The sequence below is a fragment of the Tenrec ecaudatus genome, chromosome 12 (genome assembly GCF_050624435.1).
Source record: "Tenrec ecaudatus isolate mTenEca1 chromosome 12, mTenEca1.hap1, whole genome shotgun sequence".
NCBI classification, from domain to species: domain Eukaryota; kingdom Metazoa; phylum Chordata; class Mammalia; order Afrosoricida; family Tenrecidae; genus Tenrec; species Tenrec ecaudatus.
The window spans coordinates 3,108,839-3,120,925 of NC_134541.1; positions in this window are offsets into that span (position 1 = coordinate 3,108,839).

Sequence of the window (12,087 nt, forward strand, 5' to 3'; positions counted from 1 at the left end):
CACAGTTTAGAAGGCCACACGGCGGAGCTCAGAGCCTGGCTGGAAGGTACGCGTCTCTCCCTCCACCAATGCAGGCGGGAGAACCTGGTCTCCTCACCTTCTGCTTCCTACTCCCTTGGGGAGCTCCATGGTGCTGGGCCTCACTCATTCCCAAGGTTTAGGAGGTTCTCAGTCCAGGTGCAAAGGATGCATCCCCCTCCAGGCTCTTCTTCCTAGGTGGCAGTCAGGTCCCACTTCTGGGCTCTCCCTTTTTCTCTGACAGGATGACGGGTATGTCGTGTCGGGCAAGGCTGTGACTTGGGTAAAGGCGTGGTGTGAGTAGCTGAGTAAGGAGAGTGACTTGAGTGGGACTTGGGCTCGTTCTTCTAAATTGATGCTGACTCACCGCAATCTTTAAGGCAAGGTAGAACTGCCGCTGTGGGTTTTGGAGACGGTAACTCTTGGTGGGAGCAGAAAGCTTCAGGTTTCTCCTACAGGGGTGGCTGGTGGTTTCGAACTGCTGACCTTGTAGGGGCAGCCCAAGGCATAGCTACTGTGCCCCGTGGGCTCTTTGAGCTCTCTTCGAAGGCTGTTAAACGTGCATAAAACCAACTCAGTGGCCACCAGTGGAATCCTTCTCACAGTGACTTTGTGGGATGGGGTAGAACTGGCACTGTGGGTTTGGGAGATTTCATCCTTCATAGGAAGTAACAGCCCCATCTTTCTCCTGAGGAGCAACTGGTGGGCTCAAACCACTGACTTTGTGGTGAGCAATGTAATGCATCAGCCAACCACTCTGTCACCAGGGCTCCTTTGGATTTACGCTACATATCACAAAGTGGAGGCCAACCTCACAATGTTCAGACACATGGCCTTGGCAAGTTGACGCAGGTTTGGGGGTGGGGAGAACATCATGACAGCCCTTAAAATAACCCGCCACCATAGGTGCCAGGCCAGTCAATCCCTAGTCGCAGCAACGGACTACGTGTGCGTCATAACAGAACCAGGGCTGCGACCTTGTGGAAGTCAAACACCAAGTCTTCCTTTCCCAGTGCCTCTGGCGGACTTCTAACCACCAACCTCTGGACTTGTTGCCCACAGCTGAACAGGCTGATGCCTTACCCATTTGCGCTCCAGTATGCAAGTCCTGGCACCTCGGGGGTACTTTAGAAAGACTTGTGGAATGAATGAATGAATGAGCCAATGCATCCTGGGGATTAGGCCCTGGACCACTGATGTGTGGAGATGCCCATCAGCTCTCACAGCTCCTCTTTCACCAGGGCTCGCTGAGTAGATGGGGAGGGAGTCAAGGCCGAGGCAGGTGACTCTCCAAGCTTCCAGCCACCCTCTGCCTCTCAACTTGAGTCGATCCGTGCTCCCTGGGAGCCCTCCCTGTGGCACACACAGCGCAGAGAAAGACAAAGAGGCCCCTGGCCCTAGACTCACCCCTTCTCATTGCTCGTGGCCATTGGGTAGACTTAAAACCTGTCTGCACTTTCTTTGACACACCTCCCAATTAAAGCTGAGGCCAGGAACCAGCCCGAACCCTGCCTTTGTTCTTCTGAGCTTAAGAATCTGCTTCATAAAAAAGCAAGGATATTTAGGACGTCGTGCTCAGTGCAGGGGAGTGCGGGAAGAAACGGAGACCTCCCAGCCCACAGTCCCCTTCAAGCATCCACATGGGAGTGAAGGAGCCTTCAGTTCCCAGCCTCCCAGCTGCCCAACAGAGGACTGGTTGTCTCTTTTGTGCCCAGTCCCCATTACCAACCCCCAGGACCCTTGAGCACCGGCCTATGGTTCTTGCACGCCACTGGCGTTTGGCTAAGAAGCCCTGGGGCATAGTGGGCCATGGATTGGACTGCTGTCTGCAAGATCAGCCATTCGAAGGCACTGGCCACTCCGGGGGAAATATGAAGATCGACAGTCTGGGAAACCCACAGGGCCGAGTCCTAGTCAGTCCTATAGAACTGCCATGAGTCAGGAACGGCACCTGGCAGGGAGGAGGTCGTCTGCATCATGCACTCCCGAGCCGTAGCACCCAGACAAGCATGCATGTTCTCAGAACTGAAGTGAACACTTACGTTTCTCCACGACCCCTCCCTCCTCCACCAGCCCAGGACACGGGTTTTAAGGACATTTGTTCCCAGTCAGTTAAACAACATGGGGGAGCTTTTGCTTGTGTGTGTGTCTGTGTGTGTTTTGAAAAAAATGTACGTTTTAAATGTATATTTTTTTGAATGAAGACTAGGAATATCTTACTTTCCAGATCAAGTCCATAAGTCAGATCTTAGCCCATGTGTCTGATATCAATCTATAAAGTCCTCTTTAGACTCACAGAACACATGCAAAGACACCAAATGCAGGTGGCAAGCCTTGTGGATCCAGTGGCAATGTAAGCCTCTCAGCTCTGGCAAGGGTCTCCACGTGGGTCTCCACGTGGTTCCTCTAGCTCCAGGGCTCTAGCATCGCTCCAGGCGTCTTGTCATCAGGAATGCCAAGCAGAGAGGGTCTGTGTCCCTCCTCCAGCGAGCTATTGATCTCCAAATGAAGTCATCAAGCAGGGATCTGATTGACAGACTAAACTCCACCCCTTCCCTCTTAGCCATCTCAAGTTGGTACCAGATTATGTAACTACCACAGCTGTGATCTACAAGGTTCAGGGTTCAACGCCACCAGCCACTTCGCAAGAGAAAGACAGGGCTTTCTACACCGGTAAAGAGTTAAACTCTTCAGAACTCTCAGGGGCAGTTTTACCCTGCCCCATAGGGTCACTGAGTCAGCATCAACTCAATGGCAGTGAGTTCAGAGACTGGAAGGAGTTCAGTCTTGGAAACTCAGGGGCAGTTCTACCCTGTCCTATAGGGTTGCTCTGAGTCTGCGTGGATTCGATGGCAGTGGGTTTGGAGTTTAGAGCTGGGAGAGAGCGGGTAGCTGGAAGAACAGACAAGCTAATAGGGTAAAAAGACAAAAGGGGGCATGAGCCGATTTCCTGGGTCTCAAATGGTCCTCATTTCTCTTCTGTGCATCATAGGCAGGGCACTGTCACCCCACTGCCTGGTCGCTGGTGAAAGGTCATGTGGGGGAAGATAGTCTCCTATTCAGGAGGATGCTCCTGGATGGCCCTGTCCTCCGCTGGAGCTGCCAGGATCCCTTGGGCTTGCTTCCCCTGCCACCACACATGCCTCTTGGAGATGCTTTCTCTGCAGGCAAGTGGGGCGCAGGCCAAGGGCATGGCTAGGTCATCCTGTTTATTTTTCATCAATGGCTTTCCCCCACCCCGAGCCAGCAGATGTGTGGCTGTGTCTCTGAGCCAGGCCCCTTTACCCTTGCACGTGGACTCAGAGCCCGGCTGTGGAGGAGCTTGTGATTGATCTCAGATTAGCATCCCCTCAAGTTGCCTCTTTGTGCGCTTCCTGGTCCTTTTGAAGATTGTTTTTCCTTCCATGCAGGGGATTGGAACAGGCCTAACATAACACACGAAGTAGCTGTCTGTGATCCCATGGTTTCTGCTTCCCACCCACCCCAATCCCAACCTCAGAACGGACTCAGAAGGCAGAGAAGGGAGCACGTTTCTTTGTAATCCAAGGGCTGGAGGTGGCTCTCCCTCCTCACCGCATGTGTGTGTGTGTGTGGGTGGGTGGGTGGGGGTGGGGGGTTACCCCCATGTCCTGGCTTTAAAAGCAACATAAAGTTGACATTCAAGTGCCAGGGAAGTACATTCTTAACTCTAGCCCAGCCAATTATTCATGCCTCATCAAGGGAGCAAACAAAATCAGACTGACCCCCCAAAGAAACCTGGCAGCCAGTCTAACAAAAATGTTTGAAGAGGGTCCCAAGTTTCAGGCTGTTGTGGGTGTTTGCTGCTGTTGACAACTTTGTGTCTCCCTCCTCCAGGGCCTCCTCACACCCAGTCCAGGGGGTCTGGATGGGGTTCTAGGGCCTGGCTTGAGTCTCATATTGTCTTGGTGACTCCCTTCCAAGGTTCATGTCCTAATGGCTGGCACCTGTGAATATGTCATGATGCATGGTGTCCTGGATTGAATTGTGTCCTCCCCAAATGTGTGTGGTACATCCTAACCCCCTGCACCTGTGGTTAGAGTCCTGGTGGCAATAGTGGGTCCTGTGTTGGGCTGCTAATCCCAAGGTTAGCAGTTCGAAACCACCAGTCGCTCCGTGGGTGAAAGAGGAGGCTGTCTGCTCCCATTGAAAGTTGCAGTCTCAGTAAAGCACCGGAGTAGTTCAACTCTATCCTATTGGGTCTCTGGGAGTCAGAATCAAGTCATGGCAGGGAATTTGGAGTGTGTGAGTTTTATCCCTGTGGTTCTCATCCTGTTTGGGAATGGGGGTTCTTTGTCAGGTTAATGAGCCAAGGAGCATGTAGGGTGTGCCTGCTTGCAGCCCTCTCTGAGATCAAAGAGACAGCAGATGGCACAAGCAGGCAAACAAGCACAAAGGAAAGGAGTCCAGGAAGAGAAGCTGGAAGGAGCCAAGGACCTCCCTTCAAAGCCCTGAATTTGCACAACTGAGCTCCAGAACTGTGGAAAAATAACTTACTGTTTGTTAAAGCTGGCCCCTCTTGGTGTTTCTGTTCTGACAGCAACCAGAGAGCTGAGACACACGGTGAAAAGAGGACCGCTGCAGTGGTGCAGGTAAGGGCCTTCGGATGGGATGTTGTCTTGGGTCACCACGTGCTGAAAAGTGGATCCTGATGCATGAGAACCCCCACCCCGTGTCACAAAACCTGTCCTCCACAGGGCTCTCGATGACAACACCAGCAGGCCTCTCTTCCGACGCTTCTCTGGGTGGACGACTTCCAACTTTCTACGGGCAGCCAAGCAGCTTCACCACTCGCTCTACCCAGAGACTCTCCAAGTGAGCCCCATCTCATCACAAGAGTCCTTGCGGTCAGGAGGCAGGAAGGTCAGAGTCAGCTGAGGTCAGAGGGTGGTGGGGCCATACGCCAAGGAAAGCAGCTTCTAAGACGCTGGGGGAAGCAGGGGAACGGATTCTCTCCCCTGGGATTTCCAGAAAGAATGCAGCCCTACCAACCCTTTTGGCCATCTGCCCTCCGGAACTGTAGAGAGCTGTGTCCTCTTGGCAGCTTCTAGGTTTGGCCCAAGTTGTGATCTTTTCCATCCCTTCCTGTGTCTCAGGCGACTGAGTGAAGCATGCAGAAGACCAGAGAGGAATCGACACGTGGAAATGATGGTGTTGGTGGAGACGACTGAAAATACCATGTTGGTCGTGGTGCGGTGCATTGAGTTGGGTCCAGCCCACAGCAACCTTATAGACAGGAGAAGGACACACTGCATGGTCCTGCGCCACCTTGTTTCTCCCTCTGCCCGAGCCCATTGATGCAACCCATCTCCTTGAGAGCCTTCCTCTTGTCCGCTGCCCCTTCACTTGCCCAGACATGATGTCCCTCTCCAGGGACTAGTCTTTCCTGACCAAAGTACGTAAGGCAAAGTCTTGCCATCCTCGCCTCTAGGGAGCACTCTGGCTTTGAACATTATTGGAAAGGACCAGTCCCTGCAGGAAAATAATCGTGTTCAGTAAAGAAAGGGTCAGCGAACAAAGAGGAAGCACTCAGCGAGACGGACTGACCCCGGTGGCTGCAGCAGTGAGCGCAGACCAGGACAGATGTGAGGACGGGCCAGGACTGGACAGCGTTTCTTTCTGTTGTCCATCGAGTGGCTGTGAGTCAGAACCAGCTTGATGGCATGTCACAACAATAGCCACACGTGTGTGATCCTTAGCTGTAGCAGACGTGGGAAACGGATTCAGCCTTGGACCCAGGGATGGGTTCAGGAGTAAGCCATTTAGCCATGCCAGGCCCTTCGGACCTAATGAGCTTCAGTTAACTACTTTGGGTTGAAGCACTTCTGTTTCTATGATTGACAGATGGGAGCCTGAAGAGGCTGACAGCTGTGTTGGAACCATAAGGGGAAAGTCTATCCCGGGAAACCAACATGGAGGAAGCCAAGTCTAGATGTAAGATCCCATAACTGTATATTATTATTCTTTCCCTATCTTACACTATCCGCTGTCTCCCTTCACCCACATTTCCATTGTTTGTCCCCCTCAGTGGGGCTGGGGTGGGGTTATACGTCAATCATTGTAATCGGTTCCCCCTCTCATCTCCCACCTTCCACCTACCCCCATAGTATCGCTTCTGCCATTATTGGTCCTGAGGGGTTTATTGGTGTCAAGGGGATTCTGAGTGTCGAGAACTCCTATCTGTCCCAGTGCACATGCTCTGGTCTAGCCGGATCTGTAAGGCAGAGCTGGGGAGGAGGAGGCATTAAAGAGCTAGAGGAATGTTGTGTGTTTCGTCGGTGCTATCCTGCACCCCGACTGGCTCCTCCCGTCCTTGTGAGACTGTTCCTCCGTTGTTGTCTGCCAGACAACCGCTGTGCTGGGGTTGTGAGGTTCTGTCGAGTCGGTTCTGCACAACAGAACACACTGCCCAGCTCTGCGCCAGCTCCACAATCGTCCTCTGTCTGAGCCCATCGGCACAGCCGCTGTGAGCATCCATCTCCCGCAGGGTCTTCTTCTCTTTTGCTGACCGGCTGCTTTACCCAGCATGCTGTCCTTCTCCAGGGACCGACTCAGCTCGAGGCCGTGTCCACCGAGCCAGAGATGAAGTCCCAGCATCCTCCCTCTGAAGGAGCATTCTGGCTGTCCTTCCTCCAAGACAGATTTGTCCATTCTTCTTGGCAGCCCCATGGGACATTCAATAGGAGTCACTGTCAGTTATCAGGAAACTGCTAATGAAAATCACAGTGAAATGCCACCTCCCTCCCACTAGGACGGACGAGGGCTGTCGGATGGTCGTCTATCCATCCCTAGATAGAGGCTTGCTGGTGTGAGGAACACAGAAATGCCTTTTGTCATCAGCATGGGTGTCAGAAAAGTTGGAGGCGGATTTGTTTATGGAGCCTGCTCTACCATTTGGTATGCATTACCCTTCAGGACTGCCTCCATTCATCCCGTGCCCATCTCCCCCTGGAACCCAGACCAACGCCATGCCATATACTCTCAGCTTCTCTCAAACCGCCCGTGTGCATCTTGATTGACCCCTTTAAGGCCTTGGCAAAAGTGGAAATTTCAGGAAGCCACTGGGCTAATGGGAGAGACACTTTGGAGCAAATTTAATCAACATGCTGTAAACAAACACACCTGCCTGTCTTACTTCCCTTGAAGTAGCCTTGACTTTCACCAGAGGACTTTTGCAGAAATGGCATGATTCCTAAGCCCTGACAAGGGTGTGTCCCTGTGTCTGACAAACACAACCACCTACTCCATCTGGGAGATTCGAGTCCACAGCTGTTAAATGCAAGTGCCGCGACCTGGTGGTGGAAGAGAAAGAGTCACACAAGCACTCTCCCATTCCCTTCCCCTCACCTGGTAACATCCTGTCCCAAGCCACCTCCAAACCTGGCTCAAACGTAACCCTTGTTGGAACAGTCCATAGGAGGCATTTGTATGAAAGGCATGATAGTCTCTCGCACCACCTAAACCGTGTAGACTCGCTGTAAACTACGATGGACACACAGACTGACCTCAGAGCTTGACAGATCACCAACCAAGGGGACCTTCGCCAACCAAGTCACCTCTCCTGTCTCCATTTCTTCATCTCTGAAATGGGGTCACAGTACGCACTACCTCCTAGTCGTATCACCGTGAGGATTCCGGGAGAAAGCATAGATACAGACCTGAACACGGAGCCTGGCGCAGACTAAGTGAGCACAGAGTGCTAGGCGTCCAAGGCAGGAATGGTGAAGGCATTTCAGCTGTGTGTGACCTTTTTACCCACCCGGATGGATATACATTGAGCGTGGGGCATCAGCTCTTTACTGCCACACTAATGTCTCCCATATGCCTCCCATGCCCTCAGAATGCTCACCAGGACATTTGCTGGTGAAGCAGCTCTGTCATCTTGGCTGGGCCCACACGTGCATCCAGGGACCGGAGGAGCCTGGTTGACCTTGGCTGAGCAACAAGACGGACTTAGCTGTGCTTCTTGGGTCTCAGTTTTCAGCAGAGCAGCCCAGGCATGCACATCCATGGCTAGGGAGGCGTTTCAGAGAGACGCCCAATGTTCAGCTACACCCTGTTTCCAAACACGTTGGCCTGCTAACTACGGGGACCAGTTCCAATCTACTGGGGGCTCTGCGGGAGAAAGACATGGCTTTCTGCTCCCGTAAAGACTTTCAGCCTCAGAAAATCAAGGGAACAATCCCAGTCTGTCCCACAGCGTCTCTATGAGTCAGAATCGATTTGATGGCAGTGGGTTTGGTTTGGTTCGGGTTGGTCCCACAATCTATGAACATCTCATTGGCCAAAGTAAGTTCTGGTCAAGTCCCTGTGACTTGGAAAGGCCCTCAAGGTTATGTGGCCAGAGTTACGTGCACGGAAGAGAAAGAGTCGGGGTCATTTGAAAATGACCACAGGCAGAAGTTGGGATCCTCACACACGTCCAAGTCGCCACCTCGATCCTCAGCCTTGTGTTTGTAAATCCTGACCGAGCTGAAAATGAACTTGAGCACCAGAGCTAAGCTTCCAGGATGAAACAACAGAATTCAAGGTGGAAAGCTGGGGAATTTGTATGGAACATTCTGCATCTCCACAAGCAGAAATGATGTTAGACGGCTCTCTCCTCCCGACTTGACAGCATGAAGTGAAAATGAATCAATGGCCTGTGTGCCATTGTTGTTGTAAGGTGCCGTCTAGTCAATTCTGACCCACAGTTACCTCATGCACAGCAGAATGAACTACTTCTCCGTCCTGCACCCTCTTCATAGCCGTATGCTACTTTGGGGACTCCGGGTGCACCTGGTCCAACCCTGGTATTTTCAGTTGCCTCGTATGCAAATGAAAGTTGAACACCGAGCAAGGAAGACCAGAGAAGCAGCAGCAGTGCATTTGAACTGTGGTGCTGGGGAAGTCTATTGAGAGTACCGTGAACTGCTAAACGAACAAACAAGTCTGTCACAAAAGAAGTCCAACCAGAGTGCTCCTTGGAGGCAAGGACGGGGAGACTTCGTCTTAAGTACGTTGGACATGTTGTTAGGAGAGACCAGTCCCTGGAGAAGGACAGCATGTCTAGTAAAGTAAAGGGGCAGCGAACAAGCAAAAATCCCTCCAAGAGTTAGGTTGACCCCGTGGCTGCAACAATGGGCTCAATCACAGGAACAACAGTGGGGCTGCCACGGGACCACGCCGTGCTGCGTTCTGTGGCACGGGACTGCGCCATGCTGCATTCTGTGGTGCATCGGTTGCCACGGCCAGAGTGTTCCTGAAAGGTAAGGATGGCGAGACTTTGTCTCGAGTACTTTGACATGGTGTCAGGAAAGACCAATCCCTGGAGAAGGACATCACGCGTGGTAAAGTAGAAGGGCAGCAAAAAAGAGGAAGACCCTGGACAAGATCGATAGACACTGGCTGCAACAATGGCTCTGTGGGACTAAAACCATACAACTGAGGACAAAATAAAGGAGGGGAGACTTCAAGACAATGGAGTCCTGAGATAGGAGACCCAAAGCAGCACAAACGACAAAATTAAAAGCATATACATTGGATCCATCAGAATGTAAACCTAAGTTTAAAAAGTGAAATGTGTACATCAAAGAGATCTTGATCGACAAGTAGACAATTTAGAGAATGGGACAAAATATTGGGGACCCTTATCTGCGGAGGGCATGCTCCAGACTTCACTTAGAACTCCTAGAACCCAACACTAAAAGCCAAACACTTTTTTTTTTGAAGGCAGGGACTTGTATAGACATTATTTCAGAGAATAAGCACAAACGATAAATAAGCACATTAAAAGATGTTGAACATCGTCGGCTATTGTTGCTGTCAAGTTGGTTCCAGCTCATAGTAGTGGCCCTATCTATGTCCAAGAGAACAACACGCCGCTCGGTGTCATGTTGAATGCCATTGTTGCAGCCTGCGAGTCGGCCCATCTCATTAAGAGTCTTTCCTCAGGAAAGCTGCCCGGCTACGCACCAAGCACACTGCTTTTCTCTAGGTGCGTGTCCCTCCTGATGACGCGTCTGATATAAGGGAGATGAAGTCTCTCCATCCTCACTCCTAAGGGGAATGGCTGTACTTCTTCCAAGACAGTGTTGTGAGTTCTTCTGGCAGTACAAAATGTATTTAACATTGTTTTCCAACCAGTAATTTAAAGTCATAAATCACTCCTTTGTCTCCCTTATTCCTTATCCAGCTTTGAGCTGCACATGAGATGATTGAAAACACCATGGCTTGGGTCAGGCATACTTTAGCCTTCAAAGGAACATCTTGGCTTTTTTTTTTTTTAAACACTTTAAAGAGATAATTTGCAGCAGATTTGCCCAACGCAATATAGCATTTGATCGCTTCTTTAAAAACAAAAACAGTTTTATTGGCATATAATTCACAAATCATCTAATTCAATAGCTCAAAGCAAGAACAGTTGTATAACCACAGCCACCACCCACTTTAGAATGTTTTCTTCATTATGACAGGCACTTGATTTCTTAATTGCTCCCGCCATGATCATTGGTTGTGGATTGAAGTAAATGAAAGTTCTGGACAATGTCAATCTTTTCTTTGACCTTCAGCGAGACTTTCGTACAGTGTCAGTGGCACGGCTCTAAAATATGTGCATGCTGTGTGGTCACCGTTCTTTGGCATGGGTACGCATTTGGATCTCTTATGGTAGGCTGGCCAGGAAGTTGTCTTCCAGCTTCCTTAGATGAAGCAAATGAAGGCTTCTAGTGCTTTATTGGCCTGTGGAAACATGTTGACTGATAACCCATTGTGTTAGTCTGGAAAAACAAATCCGCAGAAACTCTTATGTGCATAAGACAGAGTTTTATATAAAGGGCAATTGTACATTAAGAAAGCATCCCAACCCAGTCCTATCCAAGTCCGTAAGTCCAATATTAGCCCATATGTCCAATATCAATCCATAAAGTCCTCTTCAAACTCACGAAACACATGCAATAACGCCGAATGCAGGATGATCACAGGCCAGTGGGTAGAAAGTTGTGGGATCCAGTGGGGTTTTAAGCATCTCAGGGTTGCCAGGGTCTCTATGTGGCTTCTCCGGCTTCAGAGGTCTGGTTGCATCAGGATAGGTCCATGTGGCTTCTCCAGCTCTGGGCACTAGTGTAGTTCCATGTGTCTTGTCAGCGGCAATGTCTCCCAGAGAGGGAGCAGAGAGAGAGGAGGGGGGTGTCCTGCCTCCAAGGAGGAAATACAGGATTTCCCAGAATTCTCAGGAGAAGGCCATGCCCACACAGAGGCCTCATTGGCTATGACCCAATTGACAGGCTAGACTCCACCCTTTCACTCTGAATCCTCTCAAGTCCCATTGACACCAGATTATGTAACTACCACACCCATTAATTCCTGGAGCCTTGTTTTTAGCTAATGCTTCAGTGCAGCCTGGATTCCTTCCTTGAACGCCATTGGTTCTTTATCATATGCTACCTCTTGGCCTGGTGAGTGCCATCCAGTCCTTCCTGGTAGAGTGACCGTGTATCTGGTAGAGTGACTCGGTATTTGTTCTTGCAACACAGAGGATAACGGTGTCAGATCACACAAGGGAGGGTAATTGTGGCCTGTCCAAGAGGACATATATTGTGTTAGGGACACAGTTCGACCCATAACACAACAGAATCAGTACTTCGTACGCCAGCAGGTTCACCGAGGGTAAAAGGTTTTCAGCAAAGCCTCCAAACTGAGACTGACTAGGAAGAGAGGGTTGGCAATCCCAAACCTAGCCAGTGAAAGCCCGATGGATCACATCAAGTATTTCCCAAACTACAGTGGAAGCCGAGCCCCTGAGATTGCATGGAACAGAAATTGCAAGGCAGCCACAATCATGGACTCTAGGTACGCAGTGATGGTGACGGCAGCCCAGGACTGGCAGGCAGTGGGAGGTCCTCTCGTAGGTGGGGCACCAGGAGGAGGGGTCCACTGGGCACCAACTGACAACAAGTCAGAGACAATGGTTACCTCCATGCTCTTCTTTTAGGTCTAAGACAAAGGCTCATCTTTGAGGACCATGTCTCTGGCCTCTTAGGCTATATTGGGCCTCCCGGTCACACGGCTAGG